The sequence below is a fragment of the Callithrix jacchus genome, chromosome 17, assembly GCF_049354715.1.
Source record: "Callithrix jacchus isolate 240 chromosome 17, calJac240_pri, whole genome shotgun sequence".
In the NCBI taxonomy this organism is placed as follows: Eukaryota; Metazoa; Chordata; class Mammalia; order Primates; family Cebidae; genus Callithrix; species Callithrix jacchus.
The window spans coordinates 14,985,155-15,010,217 of record NC_133518.1 but is presented as its reverse complement, the minus strand read 5'-3'; the positions used below and the strand labels follow the sequence as shown (position 1 = coordinate 15,010,217).

The 25,063-nt window shown below is 41.5% G+C and overlaps 1 protein-coding gene across 2 annotated transcripts in view; it reads left to right on the top strand.

Annotated features, from left to right (window-relative positions):
• FNDC3B (fibronectin type III domain containing 3B) overlaps positions 1–25,063 on the top strand; it is a 373,196-nt gene that overhangs the window by 783 nt on the left and 347,350 nt on the right. Inside the window, exon 1 of one of the 2 annotated variants that reach the window (XM_035277984.3) lies at positions 138–242. The exons of the other annotated variant lie outside the window; for it this stretch is intronic. The gene's annotated coding sequence lies outside the window, so the exon portion shown is untranslated. Of the gene's footprint in view, positions 1–137; positions 243–25,063 lie in introns of those variants that run through there. 2 annotated transcript variants of the gene reach the window in all.

Sequence of the window (25,063 nt, the reverse complement as noted above, 5' to 3'; positions counted from 1 at the left end):
CCGGCCTGTCCCCCTCGCCCCCGGCTGGGCCTCTCCGGGACACTCCCCGCCCCGCCGCTGGCCACCTCCGAGCGCGCCACGTCCTCCCTCCCCGTCCTGCCCCCCGGGCTCCCCCCGGGCTGGGGGCGGTAACCGGCGGCCGCGGCCGGACTTGGCGAGCCTGGCGGCTGGAAGCTCGGGCGGGGGAGCGGGGCGCGGCGGGAAGGAGCGGGCGACCCGGTGTGTGGGCCAGCGGAGCTCCGGTCAGTCGGTCACCCCAAGGGGCGCCTCGGCCGGGGGAGGGGCGGGCGGGCGGAATCTGCGCCCCGAGGCGGCCAGGAGGGGCCGCGCGGACCGTCTGGTGCCCGCGGCGGGGCTGGGGCCGGCCGGCGTGGGAAGGGCCTGTCACTGTCGGCGGAAAGTGGGGCCTCAGGCTGTGCCTGCGAACTTTCCCAGAGGTCCGGGTGCGGGCGTCCCGTGGGAGCCAGAGGACCCGGGCCCGCCGTCTTTCGGGAGACCGGGCTGCTCCGCCTGGCGGCGCCTTTGGCGGGGAGGCTTCCAGGAGTGCGCGGTCGGAGTTGGAGCTTTTGGAATCTCAGCTCCCACCCTGCCTTCCCAGACGAAGGGAAGCAATGGCATTTTATCCAGACACTGCCGTTTGCAGACTTCCTTGAAAGTTGCAACTTTTTATTTTCTTTTCTCCTCCACCCAGCATTTTCTTTAAACAAAATTCAGAATTTGACCGCAGTGGGCCAACGCTGGGGCCAAAAATCCACAGGTTTATCTCTCCATCCCTGATGGTTTTTAGTCCCCCTCCCCCTCTTCCCTCCCAGGCTTAATCATATTTTGGAACGGGCGAGGTCTTTTGTTGGGTGGGCACCCCCTGATTGCTTGTCTGTTTATTTTTTAATGTGCAACTAATTTGGTTTGAATTTCCTCCAATCTCCAGGCCTTGCTAAAAAAAGCTAAGGAAGAGGGAATCTGCTTTTAAAAATCGTTTTCTTTCTTTCTTCTTTTTCCCTTCTTCTCTTTCTCTCCTTCCTTCCCCTTCCTTCCTTCCTCCTTTTTTTTTTTTTTTTTTAAATAAATGTGGCAGGAGGTGGGGCATTGGGAATGGGGAGGCACGGTGGTTGTGGGCAAGGAGTCAAAAGGGGCAGACAGACCCGGAAGAAAAGGAATCTGCTTTGGAATAACACTTTTTTTTTTTTTTTTTTTTGAGGCTTCAGGCCTTGGGCAAAATTGCTTCACTCTGTAATGATTTCTGCTGCCGGAGTTGCTCCTCCACCCCTAAGTTAAAGCTGTGACCCTGGGTGCCTGGTCAACGCCCACAGCGGATAGCAGCCGGGAGGGCTGCTTTTGTGCCTTTTGTGGGGGCCCTTGGTTCCCCCTCATTGGAGGCTGACTCTGAAATTTACTGGATCAGTAAATTTCCTGGCTCCCTGGGAGCAGCTGTTAACGAGGATAAAGTCTCTGGGCATGTTTCTGGCCCTGCAAAGGGACCTCACCCATGAAGGTACAATTCTCACTTTGTTTAGACACCCGAGGGGCACCCACAGGCTGGCTGAGAATGAGGCATAGTTGATTAAAAAAAAAAAATCGGTCATTACAAAATAGTTTTTAAACTCACACGTGCTTTTAAAGTGTTGTGGTTTAAATGACTAAGATAAAAAAGAATTCATCTGTAAAGATAGTGTTCATTTAAAAGATGTTAAAACTGCAGGATCTCATCATGAAATAGGAGGTTGTAACTTCTAATTACAGTATATACAGTTACAGAAAGATATTCCGGTAATCTTTTAAGACGGACTTTATAAATAGCTCGCATCAGACGATGGGTTACATTGGAGAGCCAGTCTTCTGGGGTTTCTTGAAGAATGCGTGGGATCTGTAAGGAAGCTCTAGGCTCTTGGAGTCTAGGTGGTAGTTTACTCAGTAGGAGTTTGTGCTCCTTTTGCTCAATTCTTTAACCCAGTGGCATTTGATTGATAGGTTCATTAGAAGCTAACTAGAAGAACTTCCCACACTTTTCGGTTTTAGAAAAGGAGGCCTAGGAAGGGAAAGTGACTTACTGTTGGTCACCATTAAAGACCAAAGTTTAATACAGGATTGTGTTAATAGCTACCTCTCTGGGATATCTGATGTTTACTGAGCACTATTTCCTGTGTTTTTATACATTATCTCATTAAAATTCTAATAGTCACAATTGAATGCATTTTTCAAATCTAAGTAAATAAATGTGGAAGGGGATGTTGATGATAAAAAAAAAATTCTAATAGTCTTCTGATTTAGGTGGTATTACGCACGCTTTACAAACCAGGGCATTGAGAGTCCCAGAATTAAGTAACTTGCATAAGATTGTGTAGCTACCAACAGTGCCATCCAATAGAATTTCCAAGGGTTGGAAATGGTTCTGTCTGTGCTGTCCAATACAGCAGCCACCAGGCACATGTAACTGAGTCTTTGAAATGTAATTAGTGGACTGAGGAACAACAGCAGTTTAAGTTGTTGTTTTGAGACGGAGTCTCCCTCTGTCACCCAGGCTGGAGTGCAGTGCCGCGATCTCAGTTCATGGCAACCTCTTTCTAGAGAATTCAAGCGATTCTGCCTCAGCCTCCAGAGTAGCTGGGATTACAGGTGCCCGACATCACACTTGGCTAACTTTTTTTGTATTTTTTTAGTAGAGATGGGGTTTCACCATGTTGCCTAGGCTGGTCAGGAACTCCTGACCTCAGGTGATCCACCTGCCTCAGCCTCCCAGAGTGCTGGGATTACAGGTGTGAGCCAATGCACCTGGCCTAAGTTTTATTTGCTTGTAATTATTTTCAGTTTAAATTGCCACTTGTGGCTGGTAGTTACCATATTGGAGAGCAAAACATAGAACTTTTTGACTCCCAAATCTTTTCACATGTAGCTGGTCATCTTGCTCTTTAGTTTGAGACTCACCCAGGCTGGAGTGCAGTGGCACGATCAGGGATCACTGTAGCCTCTGCCTCCCAGGCTAAAATGATCCTTTCTCCTTAGCCTCTCCACTAGCTGGGACTACAGGTGTGCATGCCACCATGCCAGACTGTTTATTATTATTTTTTGTAGAGACAGGTCTTACTATGTTGTCTCGGCTGCATACTGCTCTTTAGATCTCTTGGTTCATTTTTCTTTCTTCTATGATATCAGAAGTTACATTCAGCCCTTAAATGGAATTTAAAGACTGAGTTGGCTATAGCTCAACTTCTTTCATATGGAGAGTGGATAAAATATGCGCATTATTTGTTAACCATTTGGTTTTAAAAAACAGTGCTTACATGTCATAGTTAAAACTGGTAAAAAAAAAAACTTTAAATGATATATGTTTTTGGTTTAATATAGGGATTGCTGAAGAAGTAGTCAGAGTTTGTTGGTTATTTTAGTGTATTACAGGCATATAAATAGGAAGCAATGTGAAAAGTCACTAACAGAAAGTTGAAAAACCAATGCTCTCATACCCATGTTCATCTGTTCATTTGACAGTTCTTTTCAAATGACTTGATAAGTGTCAGTAAACCCCATCATTCACTTTTCCTCATGTAGCTGCAGAATTAATCTGAAGAATTAAAATCATTCTCTTACTATCGGAGTATAAAAATGAAATATCAAACACATTGGATTCATCTGTGAATTGGGAAGAATATGTATAAGTTTAAAACAGAAAGAGCCTCTCGATGGAAGATGATCAAATAGTTTTCTGATTAGTGGATTTAATTTAAATTCGTTGTATTTTAGAGTTTGATTTGCTAAAAGGAATTTCAACAACTTTCTGATTTCGTATGTGAATAGTGAAAATTCCAACTCATGTTAAAAGTAAGCATTCTTTTATCTGGACTGGGTTCTGTCTATACATATCCAATAACCCAGTACCTTTTTTTTTTTTGGTGTGCTTCCTTCAGGAAAAGGCAAATTATAATGTAGTCTCTTTTTATTAGGACTTTTAAGAGGCAGCTGCCAGGTTCAGTGTAAATATACCTGAATCTACTGTACCTTCCATAGTTATAGGACTGTCCAAGGATAATTGCAGTTCATAGTCTTAACTCTAGACATATCCTGAAGGACCTATGTCTGTAAATTATCTTTAAATTGTTCTATGTTATTTTAGTGTTATGTAAATTACATTGCTTCCAGCTCTTTGAAAATTGTTAATTCAACTGCAGGTAAGGCATCAGTTACTGAGACTGTTCAGATAACTGAAACATCCAGTTCATACCCATTCCTGACAATTGGGACCACTCCACTGTACTATTTTCAGGATAAGAACCATGTTATAAATAGAATTATAGTGTCCTAGTGAGTGTGACAAATATAGGAAACATGATTTAACCCATGACATATGGTTTGATTTATAGGACATTCCCAAATGCTTCATACAAATGAGAAATTTACTATAATCTTAAAGGATAAGGATGTTTCGATGAGGGCCACATCTGAGCATCAGTCTGAAACTGGAATATCTCCCTTGTCAAGGAGTGACTTTACTTTCCAGCTGGGTCCCTGAGACGCTTTTGAACCTCTCTTAGTTTGGGTTTCCTCATTTTAATATAATGAGGAAAGATCTAACTCATACCTTTTCAAATGGTTGTCACGAGGGATTAATGAGTCATTGTATTGAAAAGTGGCAAAGCCTTTTGCAGACTCCATAGTTCATTGAATTCCAAAGTTTAAAACGGAGCTGGTCCTGTGGTATTTCTGTGCACATTTTCAGAGACCTCCAAATTGTGCTTGGACAGTTTGAAAAATGCTTTATTTTTCTTTGTGATTAGTAAATAAGGTCCAAGCTTTAGATGCTGTGTTTTATTTTTACCCCACTCCTAATGGAATAGTCGATTTGTGACCTCTCAAAAGTCGTACTATACGTAAGTTGTCCCATATCTGTGCGTTTGGGAAGTTGGTCTTAGCTAAGCTAGTGTTGCTGAAGTGGACAGGCCAGCCTTGATTCAGGGCTGTTTTTGAGGTGAAGGGGAAAACGTGCAGTCTCTTGGAGGAACTTTGAGTACTGAATGAGAGAGGCATAAGGTTTTAGTCTTTGTACATTACCTTAGCCTATTACTTGAACTTTCAGCAATTACAGCTGAGAATGAAAAAGAATTGTATTTTCAGTGTAGGGAATCTTTGCAACCTTACCTGCCTTTCCGCTTTAGAAATCATACATGCCTTTTCTTCATGTTAACGAGGTTAATCCATTAAGTGAGATTTTTATGTGGTAAGACATTATTTTCAAGTAAATTAACTTTCATTCTCAAAGCTGTTGAGAATTCACTTAGGTGGTTGAGGAGAAGCTTTGTTCTTTCCAAGGACCAGTCCTTGGAAACAGAAGGTATGTGGGGTGGCAGTTGAAGATCAGGGGACATAAATGTTTTTATTTATTTAATTTTTTTTTTTTAGACAGAGTCTCGCTCTGTCTCTGGAGTGCAGTGATGAGATCTCGGCTCACTGCAACGTCTGCCTCCCTGGTTCAAATGATTCTTCTGCCTCAGCCTCCCAAGTAGCTGGGACTACAAGTGTGCACCACCACTCCCAGCTAATTTTTATATTTTTAGTAGAGACAAGGTTTTACCATCTTGGCCAGGATGGTCTCGATTTCTTGACCTCGTGATCCGTCTGCCTCGACCTCCCAAAGTGTTGGGATTACAGACGTGAGCCACTGCGCCTGGCCCAGAAATGTTTCTAAAACCACCAAGTATAAACCACATAAGATTGATAGACTGTCATAATCAGCCATCTACGTACAGATGTTTGTCAGTTTGAAAATGGATCACTTCTTGAATTTTTCTTTGTTTCTCCCAGTTAAGATATGCAAGTTTAGCATTCTGCTAAGTGTTGGATCGGTATTTCTGATGCCCTTGGCAATAGTTGGTGTCAGCTTATACATCAGCTTCTAATTTTTTTCTTTTTCTTTTTTTTTCTTTTGAGACGGAGTTTCGCTCTAGTTTACCCAGGCTGGAGTGCAATGGCGTGATCTCAGCTCACCGCAACCTCCGCCTCCTGGGTTCAGGCAATTCTCCTGCCTCAGCCTCCTGAGTAGCTGGGACTACAGGCACGCGCCACCGTGCCCAGCTAACTTTTTGTATTTTTAGTAGAGATGGGGTTTCACCATGTTAACCAGGATGGTCTCGATCTCTTAACCTCGTGATCCACCCGCCTCGGCCTCCCAAAGTGCTGGGATTACAGGCTTGAGCCACCGCGCCTGGCCTCTTTTTCTTTTTTAAGATACAGGGTTTCACTGTTGCTGGAGTACAGTGGCTCTATCATAGCTCACTATGGCTCACAACTCCTGGGCTCAGGTGATCCTTCCACCTTAGCCTCCCAAGCAGGACTATAGCTAGGACTGTGCGTTCACGCCTCCATGCCTGGCTAATACTTTTTTACTTTTATGCAGACAGGGTCTCATTCGGTGGCTCAGGCTGGTCTGTCATTTCTGGCTTGACGCAATCTCCCTGCTTCAGCCTCCCAAAGTGTTGGGATTATAGGTATGAGCCACCCTGCATGGTCCTGTTTTATTTTTGTAGTTTCATTAAAACACATCGTCAGTTTCAAGTAACCATTTTGGGGGATGGTGGGGGATTTTTCTGAGATGGTGTTGAGTCGGAGTGTTATTTGAGGTTCTAGGAAGTATCAAAGTGTGTCCTCTGTTAAATGATTATATTTGATTTTAAAATATAATTTTATTTCAGTTACTTGTTTATTGACTCAGAATGCATTCATTGAGATCTAGACCAGGTTCTTTGTGTTCTGACGTTTGTGGACTCTCATGTAGAGTACAGTATCTACCACCAAACTCCTAGGGCTGGATGGTGATAAGTTCGATTCTTTGCTACCTTCTGAAATGGGAGAAATATTAAAATTGGAGGACCTTCAGGCTGTGTTAGACTTTAAGCCTTCTAAATTATATTAAAATTTAAGGCTACATCTTCGTTTTGACCCTGGAAAGAGTAGTAAAGATTTTCATAAAGGCCAACTATTCAGAAAAATTTACATAAATTGACATGATCCGAATGCACAATTATTGAAATAATTGTCTAGAAAGTGATATTTATACATGAACAAAGGTAGTATGTTTTAGAAATAGTTGAAGATTCTAAAATCCCAGGAAAGAAAATGGTTTACTTTATTTTTAAGGGATTTAAGATTCCCCATAGCCTATGAAAGAGGGCTCTCTATTAAAAATAACTCCATTGTTCTGCATATAACTAATTAGGGGTTTGCAGTGATCCAGGCAAGGCTAGGATGAAGTTTGGCTGCCTCTTCTTTATGAAAAGGTTTTACTATAAATATCAGAAGTTTAAATAGATCTTAAGGGGAATATTTACCTAATTAAAAGAACAAACCACTTTTAAGCACCTTGGGAAAATCAATTTACTTAAGAACAGTGTGAAAATGCAGAATGCGTTCATTAATGCTGGTCTGCTGCTGGGCTTTTCATAAAGATTCAGGAGCTCATGGAAAGTCAGCACTCTCTGATTGCCATGAAATAAACGTTGATTGACTCAATGCCATTATGTGAACGAGAAACAGCTATGGGTAGAACTATATTATTTGCTTGCAAAATATATCACAACAGTAAGCACAGTATCTACCTCCCCCACCCACTCCACTCTACCCATGGACTCCAACTATGCTATTTATTGGTTTTGGAGTTTTTCTATTGAGATTTGTTTTGCTGCTTGTTGATTTCTTTTGTCACCTGTATGCATTTGAGGGCAGATTGGTGAGAGCAGGTGTTAAAGGTTTAAGGTGTTAATCATTATTGCTTTCAGCTTCATTTCTCCTGCCTTTGCATTTGGGCAGAATTGTGGGAGTCCTGAGTTTAGTGTTTCCCTAAGCTGTACCCGTCTTCCTCCTCTAATTTTACTAAAGCAAGATCCTCCTGGGCAACTCAGTTCCAGGTACTGAATGAACTTGCCCGTGAAGAGAGTAAGTTTCTTTTAGAAGATTTCAGGACAATATTTTACGTTTTATACTTTGTTACTCAGATACGAGGTTTTCTAGTATGTGACTACTTAGGGGTCAGATTTGACCAGTTTTTATAGTACACGTTTTACATATAGGTTACTTAATGTATTTCTAGGATATTCTGCTTCACTTTCTCTTAGTATTTTAAAGGTTTTAAAAACCCATTCTAGCCGGGTGCGGTGGCTCAAGCCTGTAATCCCAGCACTTTGGGAGGCCAAGGTGGGTGGATCACGAGGTCAAGAGATCAAGACCATCCTGGTCAACATGGTGAAACCCCGTCCTACTAAAAATACAAAAAATTAGCTGGGCATGGTGGCGCGTGCCTGTAATCTCAGTTACTCAAGAGGCTGAGGCAGGAGAATTGCCTGAACACAGGAGGTGGCGGTTGCGGTGAGCCAAGATCACGCCTTTGCACTCCAGCCTGGGTAACAAGAGTGAAACTCCGCCTCAAAAAAAAAAAAAAACCCCAAAAAAACCCATTCTATACCTTCTATGTCTTTTATTTAAATCGTTCAATGGGAAAGAAAATAATAAAAGTCTTTAGATGCCATTTCTGATTTTTCATCATGGTTTTTTAATCTCAGGAAAAGTAATTCTGATTAAGAATAATAGAGGTAAATATTATTCTGAATTAGTGAATTAGATAATACTTAAATACATTGAGCTGCAATCCTCAATGACTGCTGTTGGGAATGTTAAATGGTACAGCTACTGTGGAAAACAGTTTTGTAGTTCATAAATATTTACACATAGAATTACTGTATGATTCAGCAATTCCAATTCTATATGCAAAAGAAAGCAGGGACTCAGATACTTATAAGCCAGTGTTTATAGCAGCATTATTCACAATACCTGAAAGGTGGAAGTAACCCACGTCCATCAATAGATGAATGGATAAACAAAATATGGTATTCTATATTGGAATATTATGGTACAATGGAATATTATTCAGCCATAAAAAATGCAAGTCTAATATCTGCCATAACCTGAATGAATCTTGAAAACATTATGCTAAGTGAAATAAACCAGATACAGAAAGATAAGTATTGTATATATTCACTTTCATGAGGTGACTAGGATAGGTAAATTCATAGAGACAAAAAGTAGAATAGAGATTACCAGGGCTTGGGGGAAGGGAAAAGGGAGAGATAGTTTCATGGGTATAGAATTTCTGTTTGGGATGATAAAAAGGTTCTGGAAATGAACAGCGGTGGTGGTTGAACAACATTTTGAATGTATGTAATGCCACTAAGTTGAATGCAGAAATGGTAAGTTTTTTGTTAAACATATTTTGTGACAGAAAATGGTAAGTTTTTTGTTACACATATTTTGTGACAAAAAATGCAAAAGTAAATATTGAAGATGTATCCTACATAGTCTCCATATGCCTCTCTACTCCTTGCTCTGTTTCAGGCCGGTATACAGATAGGTTTTTTTTTTTCCCATCTATCTGTTGCAGTGTCAAGGGAGATTTCCCTAAGCCATTTTTTGGAGATCAGAGAGTTTTCTTATTTTATTAACTGACTTGAATTTAGAGGAAAATGTTTAAAAGTAGATCTCTGGAGGGGAAAAAGGGCATTTTAATATTTAGATGATTCAGGGAGTTTATTAATGTTCATAAGCCATGCAAGCACATTAAGATAATCTATCCTCAATAGCACAGCGAGTCATCTAGAAATCTGGGAGTAGGTGTCACATTTTCTAACCTTTAAACATTTTATTCATTCTTGACATCATTAGTACTTGTGGAAAAACTTTGATTTCTATTTAAGAGAAATGGTCTAAGTCATCTCTGTACTCACGTTGGAAATGCAGTGTTAGAATTCTTTCGTTCCTTAGACTGTAAAACCAAGTTACAAAAGGGAAGTGAAGAAAGCACATATATTCTGTTGTATTCATCTGAACTTGTCTCTAGCATGTAATGATTGCATAGTAGGTTCTGTTGCCTTTGTTTTTTCTTGTAAGATATTTGATACTGAGTTTAGTTGGATCATTTACCAAAAGATGGGCACAATTTTCATTTAAGTGATGGGATGCCAAAGCCTAAACATGAGATGGAAAGTATGTATACTCAAAATGTCAAATAAAAGTTCTCATGGAAAGATTTAAATTTAAATTTATTTATTTATTTTTTTAGGGAGGGAAGGAGGAAGGGAGGAAGGCAGGAAGGGAGGGAAGGAGGAAGGGAGGAAGGCAGGAAGGGAGGGAAGGAGGAAGGGAGGGAGGAAGGAAGGGAGGAAGGGGGGGAAGGAGGGAGGGAGGGAGGGAGGGAAGGGAAGGAATTCAAGCAATGAGAGAGACATTGCCGACCTGGATCTAGAAGTTTACAAGTTGATTTCTTTTTTTGAGAGAAGGAAAGAAAAAAAAAATGAGTAAAGGAGTGAAAGAAAGAGGAAGAGAGAGAGGGAGGGTGAACGGAAATATTGCTTTATTCTGAAAAAAAAATGGGTATTAATAATGGTCAGTCAATGTTTCATTTAAACCTATGAGTAGGTGTGATGTGGTATTGACAAGAATGTATATTTTATGTATTTGAAGTGGAGAGCTCTATAAATATTTATTAAGTTTACTTGTTCCAGATCTGAGTTCAAGTCCTTGATATCCTTATTAATTTTCTGTCTCATTGAATCTAAGTTTCTATGTATCTGGGTGTTAGGATTGTTAGCTCTTGTTGTTGTATTGATCCTTTTACCACTATATCTTTGTTGCTTTAAAATCTATTTTATCCGATACGAGAATTGCAACTCCTGCTTTTTATTTATTTATTTATTTATTTTTGCTCTCCATTTGGTTGGTAAATCTTTCTCCATGTCTTTGTTTTGAGTCTTTGTGTATCCATGCATGTGAAACAGGTCTGGATGTAACATGCCATTGGCTTTTGGCTGTGTCTTTTGATTGGGGGATTTAGTCGATTTAAATTTAGGGTTACTGCCGTTTGATGTTAACTGGCTGTTTGATCCATTCATTGATGAAAATTCTTCTTTATGTTGGTGCTCTTTGCTTTTTGGTATATTTTTAGTAAGGCTAATACTGGTTGTTTCTGTGTGTAATGCTTCTTTCAGAAGCTCTTGTAAAGCAGGCCTGGTGGTAATAAAATCTCTGAGTACTTGCTTGTTCATAAAAGATTTTATTTTTCCTTCAGTTGTGAAGCTTAGTTTGGCTGGATATGAAATTCTGGGCTGAAGGTTCTGTTCTTTGAGGATGTTGAATATTGGCCCCCACTCTCTTCTGGCTTGTAGGGTTTCTGCTGAGAGATCTGCTGTAAGTCTGATAGGCTTGCCTTTGTGGGTTACATGACCTTTCTCTCTGGCTGCCCTTATTATTTTCCCCTTCGTTTCAACCCTGGTGAATCTAATGATTATGTGCCTTGGGGTTGCTCTTCTTGAGGAATATCTTTGTGGTGTTCTCTGTATTACCTGGGGTTTTGCTAGTTCAGGAAAATTTTCCTGAATAATATCCTGAAGGGTATTTTCCAGCTTGGATTCATTCTCTCCGTCGCATTCAGGTACACCTATCAAACATAAATTTGGTCTTTTCACATAGTCCCACATTTCTTGGAGACTTTGCTCATTCCTTTTTATCCTTTTATCTCTAATCTTGTCTTCTTGTTTTATTTCATTAAGTTGGACTTTGACCTCTGTTATCCTTTCTTCTGCTTGAACAATTCGAGTGTTTAAACCTGTGCATACTTCTCGGAGTTCCTGTATTGTATTCTTCAGTTCCATTAATTCACTTATACTCCTCTCTAAGTTGTCTGTTCTCAGTAGGATTTCGTCAAACCTTTTTTCAAAGTTCCTAGTTTCTTTACGTTGGGCTACAACATGTTCTTTTAACTCACCGAAGTTTCTTATTATCCATTCCCTGAAGAGTGATTCTGTCATTGGGATGTGCTCGTTCTCCATTAAGCCTTGTTCCATTGTTGATGTGGAACTGTGATCATCTTTAGAGGGAGAGGCATTCTGACTTTGAGTATTCTCAGCCTTTTTATGCTGGTTTCTTCCCATGATTGTAAATTTATCCTCCTGTCGTCTTTGAAATTACCAACTTTCAGATTAGGTCTCTTGAGTGGACGTCCAGGTTGTTAGTTCCCAGGGCCAGAGCAGCGGCGTTAAAACTGATGGTGCTTTTCTGCCCAGGATTCTCCTGTCGGGCTTCCTTCTTGTGTCCGTAGTAGGCGACTCTGCCTTCCCGGGGCTCCAAACCTCGGTCAGAAGGGGAACCAGTCTCATTTACTCTGCCCCGAGAGCTGCCGCGCTGAGGTGCCATCACAGCCGCTGCGCCAGCCTCAGGAGTCGTGCTGGGGACCCGTGTGGGTCCTCCAACCCTCGGTCAGAAGGGGAGCTGGCCCTGTTTACTCTGCTCCGAGAGCTGCCGTGCTGAGGTGCCGGCGAAGCCGCTGCGCAGGCCACAAGAGTCGCACTGGCAACCTGTGTGGTTCCTCCACTGGGATCTTCTGCTCCGTGAGCGACCAGAATTTGTCTGAAAGTGTGGCGTCCTCTAGTTCTCTGCACTTTGACTGAGAGCTGCAATCCCGAGCTGTTATCGATCGGCCATCTTGGATCGTTCCGAAAAATTTAAATTTAAACAAATAAGTTCTTAAGGAAAATTACATACCATTTGCTACCAAAAAATGTTTACCATTTATTCCAGAACTCCTGAAAAACTGTCAAATTGCAAGGGTGTGATAGTAACGTACACGTGTACTCTCTGTGGGTGTGTATATATATATATATAAATTTTTTTTTTTTTTTTTTTTTTTTGCGATGGTGTCTCACTCTGTCACCCAGGCTGGAGTATGGTGGCATGATCTCGGCTCACCACAACCTCCGTCTCCCAGGTTCATGTGATTCTCCTCCTTCAGCCTCTGGAGCAGTTGGGATTATGGGCATGTTACCACCATGATTGGCTAATTTTTATATTTTTAGTAGAGATGGGGTTTCACCACATCGGCCAGGCTTGTCTCAAACTCCTGACCTCAGGTGATCCACTCGCCTCGGCCTCCCAAAGTGCTGGGATTACAGGTGCGAGCCACCATGTCCAACCCCTGAGAGTATATTTTCTTGTGTGTGTGTCTGTGTATACAATGTGTGTATATATAGTATATACACTCTTTATGTGTGTATATATATTGCTGTATATATAAATGGCTTGTTACAACTCCACTCAATGAGCTCTTCATACTATAGCTGTCATTTTTGTGACCTACTAATTTTTCTGGCAGGAGGTTCATTACTAACTGATGTCAAATGGATTGAGAGTCATGGTCTCCTCATGTCTAGGAGTGATATGAAGAATTATTACGTTGTGTTTAGAGTGCTCCTATTGTGGCCTAGTCAAAAGAAAATTCTCTCCCTTTTTCTTTGCATATCCTCATTATGATTCAGAGCCATCATTTTTGGTAACTTCACATTTTCTTAAATTTCTTCTGGCACTTTGTCTGTACTTTTCAGAAGACTTGACTTTTCACTGTTGTCTAATAATCTGCTTGTCTCTCTTATTTGTAGGTTAGGGATGATTTTTGATTTAAAGTGTTTTTTCATCATGGCTTCACAGTAAATGTTCATTTGATGGTTTGGTGGCTGGATTCCCAGTTTGAATGTGCCATTTAAACTTAGAGCCTTTCAATAAGAATGATGCAGTAGACTTTGGGGACTCCAGTTAAAAGGCGGGGAAGGAGGTGAGGGATAAGTGTGTACAAATTGCATTTAGTGTGTACCGCGCGGGTGATGGATACACCAAAATCTCACAAGTCACCGCTGAAGAACATACTCATGTAAATGCCACCTGTTCCCTGGAAACCTACAGAAATAAATAAACAAAATTTAGTGCCTTTCTTCCGGCACTCAGTCAGTGTGTCTTCTCCTGCCTTAATCTCTTTGAAACATGGGCTGTATTATAGACATTTTTGTGTTTCCATGGTTTTCTTGAGTTTTTTCCTCAAAGTAGGTAACTAATAAATATTTAATTAAACAAATGAAGATGAAAGGCATGTGTCACGTGGGATGCAAACCTAGCTTTTTATTCCTGGCTATTTTAAAGAAATGAATGTTCTTCAGGGAATACATGACTTTTTCATATCTGTTAGATTGTGAATTGATTTGGAAAATTCGAATAAATAGCTGTATTTCTGTTCCATGAAAATACGGGCCTTCATTACATACATTTTGTTTGTTTATTGGAGTCAGTTCAAATTATAAGATAATTATTTTTAAAAATACAATTTTTTAGGCCGGGTGCGGTGGCTCAAGCCTGTAATCCCAGCACTTTGGGAGGCCGAGGTGGGTGGATCATGAGGTCAAGAGATCGAGACAATCCTGGTCAACATGGTGAAACCCCGTCTCTACTAAAAATACAAAAAATTAGCTGGGCGTGGTGGTGTGTTCCTGTAATCCCAGCTACTCAGGAGGCTGAGGCAGGAGAATTGCCTGAACCCAGGAGGTAGAGGTTGCGGTGAGCTGAGATCGCACCATTGCACTCCAGCCTGGGTAATAAGAGTGAAACTCTGTCTCAAAAAAAAAAAAAAAAAAAATTTTTAATAGATTTGTGGTAGTTTCAAATGATCCCTTTTAAAAATGATCTTTGTCTTCTTCCTTTTTTTTTTTTTTGAGAGAGAGTCTGACTCTGTTGCCCAGGTTGGGGTGCAGTGGTGCGATTGCCACTTAGCCGGCTCCTGGGTTCAAGTGATCCTTCCACCTCAGCCTCCTGAGTAGCTGGGACTACAGGCAAGTGCCGCTGTGCCCAGCTAATTGTGTGTGTGTGTGTGCGCGCGCGCGTGTGTGTATGTTTGTGTGTGTTTTTTAGAGACGGGTCTTGCCATATTGCTCAGGCTGGTCTGGAAGTCCTGTGCGCAATCAGTCGGCCCTCGTTGGCATCCCACAGTGCTAGGATTACAGGCATGAGCCACGCCCAGCCTTAAATGATCCTTTTATAAGTGAAATTCCAGAAAGGACATAGTAAGAGGCAGAAACCCTCTCCTCCCCAAAATGTGCCTTGCTGAGATGTTGGAGGCCCAGCTGAAAGACTTGATTCTGGCCAAGTGTTGGTTAGTGCTCAACTAAGCCATGGAAGAAGAGTCAAAGAGCATGCCTTGGAAAGAACTTGAGGAGAGTGACCTCAGCTATTTGCAGGGGAGTTAAAGCCTGTTACGAGAAGCCTCTCCTGGGGTTTTATAGGGCTGTGTGTTTGGAGAGGGGCCGTGCCTGTGGATTAGATCTGGGGTGGGATCCAGGTGAGTTATGTGATCAGCCAAGTTTGGGGAACGCAGAGGTGGAGAGTTGGCCCTCTTAGTAACCTGCTCCTTTAAGATTTTCAATTTCATGTCTGGAAAGAAGAGAGGTGAGAAGTGTTTTAGATTAAAGGACTCCAATTGGGAGATAGGGCAAAATTGAAGGTTTGAATCGTCATATTCCTTGGAGTAAAATGATAGCCAGCTATTGGCAGTTTTATATAGAAATGAGGACAGTTTTGTGCACTGTACTTCTAAACCCTCTGACCGCAAGTCAGATGTAAAATATAGTAATAGTGGCCAGCAATTTTCCAGCCCTTACTACTCGACAGGCGCTTTCATGTATATATATATTCCACTCATACTTATATTCTAAGTGTGTTTGTGTGTATACATCTATCCATTTATCTATATATGAACATACTTTTATTAAAAATAATTCTGGAGCCAAGCATGGTGGCTCTCACCTTGTAATCCCAGAACTTTGGGAGGCCGAGGCCGGCGGATCACAAGATCAGGAGGTTGAGACCATTCTGGCTAACATGGTGAAACCCCATTTCTACTAAAAATTCTGAAAAAAGAGCCAGGCTTGGTGGCATAGGCCTGTAGTCCCAGCTACCTGGGAGGTTGAGACAGGAGAATTGCATGAACCCGGGAGATGGAGGCTCCAGTGAGCCGAGATCACACCACTGCACTATTCCAGACTGGGAGACAGACAAGACTCCCTCTCAAAAAAAAAAAAAAAAAAAGAAAAGAAAAAGAAAATTCTGTTTTTCTATAGGTGTTTCCGGCATCCACAGCAGAAGCTGGTACATATGGAGTGCCCCCATAAATGTTTATTGAGTGAATCAAAGATGAGAAGTTATGTTCAGAAACTTTCCTAAGGTCACCTAGAGTGATTTTAAAACTTTTTTCAACTGTATCACACTGCTTCTCAGTAGTTCAAGTTAATGATGTAATTTGTATCTCTAGACTTGGTACCGTGTCTGTGTTCCCAGGTGGCTGAATGCTAAGGCTAAACATTAGCTGAATACCTTCTGTGGGTTCAACCTGTCTATTGTCTAGAAAACAAAAAAAAAAAAATTTTTTTTTTTTTGAAACTGAGTCTTGCCCTGTCACCAGGCGCCGGTCTGGAATGCAGTGGCATGATCTCGGCTCACCGCAACTCTGTCTCCTGGGTTCAAGCGATTCTCCTGCCTCAGCCTCCCAAGGCTGGGACTACAGGCATGTGTCACCACACCCAGCTAATTTTGGTATATTTTTTAGTAGAGATGGGGTTCACCATGTTGGCCAGGATGGTCTCGATCTCTTGACCTTGTGATCTGCCAACCTTAGCCTCTCAAAGTTCTGGGATTACAGGCATGAGCCACTGCACCTGGCCAAATCTACTTTTCTTTTCATTAATTTTTTTTTTTTTTTCAGATGGAGTCTCCGTCTGTTGCCCAGGCTGGAGTGCAGTGGTGCAATCTTGGTTCACTGCAACCTCCACTTCCCGGGTTCAAGTAATTCTCCTGCCTCAGCGTCCTGTGTAGCTGGGATTTAAGGCTTGGGCCACCATGCCCAGCTAATTTTTGTGTTTTTCGTAGAGACGGGGTTTCACCATGTTGGCCAGGACGGTCTCGGTCTCCTGACCTCGTGATCTGCCTGCAATGGCCTTCCAAAGTGCTGGGATTACAGGTGTGAGCCACCACACCCGGCCAAATCTACTTTTAAAACAATAATATTCTGGACATTTTCCAAGAGGGAGATTTTCCTAGATTGTTCTCTGTAGTAGCAACTTAAGCTTAGAGTGAAAGAAACCAGAGAATAAAATTTTGCTTTATAGAAAATAATGTATAAGAAATGTAATAGAATGAATGGGAAAAATCCAAGGCAGTTGGTTAAGAAATGGTAGTGAAGTTTTACCTTCTCCGGACACTTTAAACACTCTATGAGAGAGAGTCCTTTTACTCCGTGGTAAACCAGTTCTGTTCATCCTCGGTGCCTTTCATTTAATAAGAGTACCTACAGTTTGCACCTGGAAAAGCAAATCCTCCTAATCCTAATACTGCTCTTCTCCTTTGAAGGTTAAGGTTTCTGGCGGTTTGGGTTGTACGGAAGGCAGCCACAGGGATGGGATGAGCACAGCACTAGCGGGTGTCCATCTCCGAGAACTCAGAGAGCAGCTCCTGCAGTTAATTAAAGGTGACCTCAGGATTCAGAGGAGCCTTGTGCTTTCCCAGACGGCCCAGGCTAAACCTGGGTAGCTGGCAACCCTAAATGTGTCCTTTGTTAGGAATCATGTAGGGCTCCACTCCATCTTTAGAAAGTGAGTTCACGAAGGTGAGTTAAGGACAAGGCTCTGAAGAATGGCCCAACTTGCTTCTTGCCTTGTGTTTGTGGAGTGCTGTGGACAAGGAGACTAAGTGAAGGTGCAGCCCCCCAAGGCTGTGCTGCTGGAAAACCGCTTCTGGCTTCTTCACAGGAGTATTCCTCGTGGTCTAGAAGGAGCTATGTGCTTCTCTGGAGATTGTTCCCACAGCATGGTGAGGACTGTTAGAACTACCTCCTCCTTTCTCTCCTGTCTCAGGAGGGAAGCTGGAAGTGTTCAAATGTCCCCGAACGGGGGGCAGCACCTCCAGAGAAGTGGTCCTTAATGCTGGCTGCCCACCTGACCCCTCTCTCTACAGTAGGAGGCTGGGGAAGCCTTGGCCTCCTCACCACTTTCTGGTTGTAGGTCCTCATGGGGCAGATTGCCACAGCACTGAACTAATTCTTTCTTTCTTTCTTTCTTTCTTTCTTTCTTTCTTTCTTTCTTTCTTTCTTTCTTTCTTTCTTTCTTTTTCCTTCCTTCCTTCCTTCCTTCCTTCCTTCCTTCCTTCCTTCCTTCCTTCCTTCCTTCCTTTCCTTCCTTTCCTTCCTTTCCTCCTTCCTTTCTTTCTTTCTTTCTTTCTTTCTTTCTTTCTTTCTTTCTTTCTCTCTCTCTCTCTCTTTCTTTCCCTCCCTCCCTCCCTCCCTCCCTCTCTCTCTCTCTCTCTCTTTCTTTCCCTCCTTCCCTCCCTCTCTCTCTCTCTCTTTCTTTCCCTCCCTCCCTCCCTCCCTCCCTCCTTCCCTCCTTCCCTCCCTCTCTCTCTCTCTCTCTTTCTTTCCCTCCCTCCCTCCCTCCCTATCTCTCTCTCTCTCTCTCTCTCTCTCTCTCTTTCTTTCTTCTTTCCTTCCTCTTTTCTTTTGAGACAGAGTCTTGCTCTGTCACCAGGCGCCAGGCTGGAGTGCAGTGGTGAGATCTCGGCTCACTGCAGCCTCCGCCTCCGGGGTTCAAGCGATTCTCCTGCCTCAGCTTCCCGAGCAGCTGGGACCACAGGCATGCGCCACCACACCCAGCTAATTTTTGTATTTTTTAGTGGAGAGGGGGTTTCACCATGTTGGCCAGGATGGTCTCAATCTCTTGACCTCATGATCCTCCCGCCTCAGCCTCACAAAGTTCCGGGATTACAGGCTTGAGCCACCGCACCCAGCCAGTCCTGAACTAATTCCTAAGAGTATATAGTTTCTTAAATATCAATATTATATCTGAAGATGTAAAGAGAGCAGTTTTCAGCATGTATCAAAGGAGGCATAGATGGTAATTTCAGGATTCGAGCATTTTATTTGCTTTTATTTCTTTTAAATTGCTTGGACTGTCTTTAATGTCACACACCACCATCACCAAAATTTGCTGTATATTTTTACTCATTTTAATATAAATTACTATAAAATCAGTCATTTAGAGTCTTTTAGGAAGTTCATCTTAAGAAATGAGCCCCATCTTTTTAAAAATTGAGGTGGGAGGAGAAGAAATGGGTAACAATTTTTAAGGTAATATTTTATTTCAGGCTTTGTTTAGCAAGACATACATTAGTGTACTATACAGTTTTCTCACTAAGGAAGAAACCTAATTATTTCCAGTTTTATTTGATTTTGGACCTATTTCATTCTTGCTCTGTAATTATTGTGGCATAGCTTTAATTAGATTTTATTGACACCTGTGGCAATCTCAATAATTTGAAAACAGCTTTTTAGCTCTGACCATTTGCGTATTCAATTTAAACAGGGAAACAGTGTCACTTCCTATTTAAGTTTCACTTTGCAGTTCTCTTAAATTCAGTATTCTCAGGAGTTCATTCAAACCTATGAGGGCATACCAATTGACAAAAAAGAGAAAGAACAGAGCATTCAAGTAAATTTCTCTAATGGATTGTTTTAGCTTCATTTCATTTAGTGTAGTTTTGGGTCTGAAGTGTTTGCCAGTGACTTTGTGGTTGCATGTTTGTCTTCCTTGCTTTCTGAGGAGCAGGGGTGGTGGGAGTGAGCAGGAGAGAACGGGCGTGGCGTGGGGGGGGATGTAACACTGATGAAGGTGACCGAGTTTGTTCCTAGTATGTTTCATGCGGGATGGCAGGTTTTCCACATTCTAGTTTCCGCCGAGTCATCGGTGAGTCCAGTAGAGGGACGATTATAGCCTGATGCCAGACATCCTGCTTGGTAGACTAATGAAGGACTTTTTTTTTTTTTAATGTATTTTTTTTTTATTTTTTGAGACGGAGTCTCACTCCATCACCAGGCACCAGGCTGGAGTGCAGTGGTGCGATCTCGGTTCACTGCAACCTCCACCTCCCGGGTTCAAGTAATTCTCCTGCCTCAGCCTCCCAAGTAGCTGAGACTACAGGTGCAGGTCACCATGCCCAGCTAATTTTTTTTTTGTATTTTTAGTAGAGACGGGGTTTCACCATGTTGGCCAGGGTGGTGTGTCGATCTCTTGACCTCGTGATCTGCCCGCCTCAGCCTCCCAAAGTGCTGGAATTAAAGGCGTGAGCCACCACCATGCCTGGCCTTTGTAAATGTATTTTTAACACAGATTGGGGTATTTGTTCATCTTCAGTAAGTATCAGTTTTAGGCAAGAAATCATCTTTCATAACATTTTCATGAGAAAGCATAGAATGATTTTCTAGAAAGTTTAATGGCAAAATGCGTTAGATTAAAAGGAAGCATTTTCAAGGAAACCATGCTTCTTGGGTATTCTTGAGCCCTTGTCGATAGATAATAGCCGGTTACAACATGCAGTTGTCATATTTGGAGGGGACATGGGAAACTACTCAACTTGGAATCACTTTTTTTGGCAGGAAGTTGAGTCCTGAAATCATCAGTTGTAATGGGAAGGTTGAGCCCACGTGCTCTGGAAACATTTGGGACTGTCTTGTGCACATGTCTCTGGTTAAATTGCTCAGTCTCTCAGTGTCTTCTTAGGACTCTCAGTGTTTTATGCTCAATTTCTCTGTGTCTTGTGACTGTTTGGCTCACCATAGTGTTGCGAATAGGTGAATAGCAAGTGGTTGCTGCTGTTTTATTACTTTATTGCTTTACTCTGTGACTACAGAGAGATTTAATTGTTGGATGTATTTCTTAATGGGATAATAATTATTAAAAAAAAGTCCCAGTTACTTACAAACCTTATGTGAACATTAGCCGTCAGTTTTGTCTTGACCTTGCCTTCGGCTCTTTGGGTGTCCCTGTTCATGTGACAGTTTTCCAGCTCATCCTTAATGTCATCCTAGAGCTGTTTATCTTAGTAAGGTAGTGTGGGCCTAAAATGAAATAATATATATCAAAAGCACTTGTGGGGAAAGGGGCCTCTGAATGCCAAGCAGTACTTAGTTATTGCAACTGCTACTTCTACCAATATTTTTCTTCCTTTCTGCCCCTTTAAAGAGAGGCTGTCCCTTTTTAATAGATATATGACAGCTCTGCTTCCTTTCTTAAGTCTAAGATCAAAGGAAAGTTGTAATAAAGGGGCGTCACTCCCTCCCATTCCATCTCTCTTTTTGTAAATGTTCTGTTTTTTAAGAGAGATCAAGTCTTGACATTAGTGGATGCAGCTGTGGGGCTCCCAGGATCGGCCTTTCATGTCTGGGTCACCACTGCAGATGGCATTCTTCATCTCTGTCATGGTGGAAAGAAACCACTTCGGGGAACCGTGCATTGCAGGTTAAGTACGTGAAGTATTTCTGGAAATCCTAGCCACCTTTGCCGCTTGTTGTTTGGATGTACCTTTCTTTGAAATGCCATAGAATGTTTGGCAGAGTTCTCAATCAATAGTTCCTGTGCGTCAGAGGTACCTAAATCTCACCAACTTCTTGTAAATTGGAAGCCTAGATCCAAAAATGTAAATGGGGAGGAAAAACACAAAAACTAAGTTTCAGCTAGTTGTTTACTGGCAGTTTTTTTCTAGACATAAACACAGTTGAGTGGAAAGGGTAGGAGGGATCTAAGCCTGTCTTGCTCTATGAGAGTGAATGAGCTAGTGTTAGACTTTAATGCTGGAGAAAAATAACATCTACCTTTTTTTTTTTTTTTTTTTAAACAAGGCAGTCTGTGCAGGCTAACTGATGAAAATTAAAGGTCAATTTCTTCAGTGCCCCACCTCAGTGCATGCCTTGGGCCATGTTAATAATGACAATCCCATTATTTCCTTGCAGTAGGCAGGAAATGCTGTCTACACCCATTACATTTGTTTGAGTGGCCCCTGGCTGGAAATGAAGAAAATTTAATTTTCTAATTTGCAGGGAGAAAAAAAAAAAAGCATACAGTGCTACATAGAGGTTGATTCTTGGCTGGAAGGAGTGTCATTTTTAAAAATTTAAAATTCTGAACCTCTGTTACTGGGACATTTGGCCCTAATCCACTGAAATAATGTATGAACTTACGTGCAAGTTAGGTGTCTAGAAAACCTTTTTAAATGTTGTCAGAACTGGCCCAATTGTGGACGTTTTAACCACACGTTTGCAAACTGCCTAGTTGCTTACAAGTCCCACTGGCTGCTGGAAACTTGCTTGAAGGAAGGCTTTGTCAGAGCTTTCTCTTCGGAATATTAGTTTTGCTTTTCAGAAGCAACATTCATGTTGAAGAAAATCTGTATATTCATTAGGGCAGTCAATTACTTTGTGGTTTCAATGACAAGAAAAAAATTATTAGTGTTATGAGGAAAAATATGTGAACCTGTCCTTATAAATTATAATCATATTGCCTTGCAGAGTTACATTTCCTAATCTTAGGATGACTTGGTTCCTGCTACTTTTATGTCCTTGAAGAATGAGATCTTCGATTTTCTTTTTCTTTTTTTCGGTAGCGGGTTGATGTTACTCTTACATTTTTCCTTTCTTTGTAAGCTAAAATATTTTTATTGCTATTTTGATACATTGATTTCTTGGGATGTTCTTTTACAGATCCTCAGTTGTTATATAATTCATTTTTATATGAATTCATTTTATATGATAACTCAATATCATATTTTCCCGTGAAACACATAATGAGAAGAGGGCCTTATGTTGAAAGGACTTGTTTGAAATCAGTGGAGTAGCCAATACTACAGGAAGTAGACATTCAGTCTTTGTGTCTAGAGGAGGCAGAATAAATCATCTAACCTTTTTTTTTTTTTTTTTTTTTTGAGGCGGAGTCTCGCTCTGTCATCAGGCTGGAGTGCAATGGCTCGATCTTGGCTCACTGCAGCCTCGGCCTCCCGGGTTCAAGCGATTCTCCTGCCTCAGCCTCCTAAGTAGTTGGGACTACAGGTGTGTGCCACCACGCCTGGCTCATTTTTGCATTTTTAATAGAGATGGGGTTTCCCCACATCCCAAGCTGGTCTTGATCTCTTGATCTCGTGATCCGCCCACCTCTACCTCCCAAAGTGCTGGGACTACAGGTGTGTGCCACGGCGCCTGGCTAATCGTCTCATCTTAATGGATCTGTAGATCATATCAAACGGAACCTCTCATGTTAGCACCATAGCTTCCCGTCATATATTTGTTTTGTCTTGACTGTGCATACAGAGCTTTTTTTGTTCCTTCTTGAAATTATATATTGGAAAAACAAGGAGTTTCTACCATCTTCATAGGAACGTAGCAGTGAACCAAGAGAGTTTTAGGATCACTTTCTTTTCTTTATGTCCTCATTCCCTAAACCTTTAGCAGTTTGCCTAGAGCAGTCGCCATTTTGCCGCTGATGTTTTATTTCTGGTTGTCATAGAAATCAACATCTTCCATAATGTTATTTTCCTTATTTACTTGTCACTATAAATGTTTACGGGAAATAGCCAAACATGGAATTTTTAACTTTTATAATAACTGTAGTAGTAGTGTAACTCATATGTGTATTTTGTAAAAATACATTTTGATGATAGCCCATAACATAATATGTATCTGGGGGAGCATTTTTTAAACCTTTTCCAAATTTATATTTCACTTAACTTAGAAGAGGGGGGTTTCTAGTGGCCTTTTTTGTATTAATAGTAAGAAATCTGGTGATCTACAGGCCTTCCCACTGGGTTTCTGGATAAGTCTCAGATTAGTTCTCCTCGGGACTCCTGACACTAATTGTTCTCCATGGCATGAGGAATTTGAAGCTTGTATATAAAAGGGTTAAAAGGCTTCAAAAAATTTCTCATACTCAGCATTTGGGAGTCAGAAGTTTGAATCTGAAAAATTGCTTTCTTGATTGAGAATTTAGGTTTGAAAATGACTCTATGGATTATTAACTGGTCACCTGGCCTCTGTTATAGATTATCTGATCTGTTTATTTGAATTTTTTTTTTCAAGACTGAGTCTTGCTCTGTCGTCCAGGCTGGAGGGCATTGGCATCATCTCTGCTTACTGCAACGTCTGCCTCCTGGGTTCAAGCGATTCTCCTGCCTCAGCCTCCCAAGTAGCTGGGATTACAGGTGTGTGCCACCACACCCAGCTAAGGTTTTGTACTTTTAGTAGAGATGGGGTTTCACCATGTTAGCCAGGCTGGTCTTGAACTCCTAACCTTGTAATCTACCCGCCTCGGCCACCCAAAGTGTGTGAGATTATAAGTGTGAGCCACTGCACTTGGCTTATTTGAAATTATCTGGTATACTTAAGTTTGGCAAGAAATCAGGGCACAAATACAAGTTAGGTGTAGTGTTTGTTTTTCTAAGTCAGTAACGCAATTCATTTTGCCATGGAAAAGTAATCATTGAAAACATTAATACCTGATAGCCTATATAAACTTGCTTAACTTTTAGCTTAACATTTTTCCAGGATGCTGACCGGATGGTTATTTCTTATAAGGATGTTTATCTATAGTTGAGTGAATTAAAACTTTTCTAACACTTATTCCTAGGGCAGTTCCTTTATAATGATTCAGTTATTGAGAACTCTCATTTAGATAGATGCCTGTCTTTAGATCTAAATCTTCCAGCCTTCAGCTTTAGGGAATACATATTTGGATTTGCAAGAATGTGAAGATTTAGCCAGGTGGTCACTTCCTATTAGCTGTGAGAGGTCTTTGGACTCAGTTGACTGATGCTTGTTAAATACCTGTTCTTCAGAGAATTTGCTTCCCTCCCAAAGAGAGAGCTCTCATGGTGGGGCCAGGTGACAATTCTAAAAATGATCTTTTAGGATTCATTGACTCAGATTTGTAGTGAACCTCTGAATACATATAAGTAATGAAAGATGGTAGATTTTAATTTAAAAGTGTAGATTATTTGAGATGTCAGGCAGTCCTGTTGCTAGGGTGGGGTGGTAGTGGTATGTTCCTTCAGGCGAGAGTGTAGTGGTGGTGATAGGCAGAGGGAAGACCATTTATGAGTTGGCCCCACACCAGGCTTTTCTGTCTTCCCTAGGCCATGAGACTGATGACTCACTGTGGTAAGAGAAACCGTAAAGACCCACTCTACACTTTTTATTTACCCTTTAGAAGAACTAGAAGATTTTAGGAACAGATAGATTGCACAAAGTGGTATCTGAAGTTTAGGGAGCCATCAGATCAGTCAGAAGCAGTATTTATTTGAGTGTTGCTTTAAAGATGAAGGAGCAGGGAGATGTCTAATTCCTCTTTGTTTGACT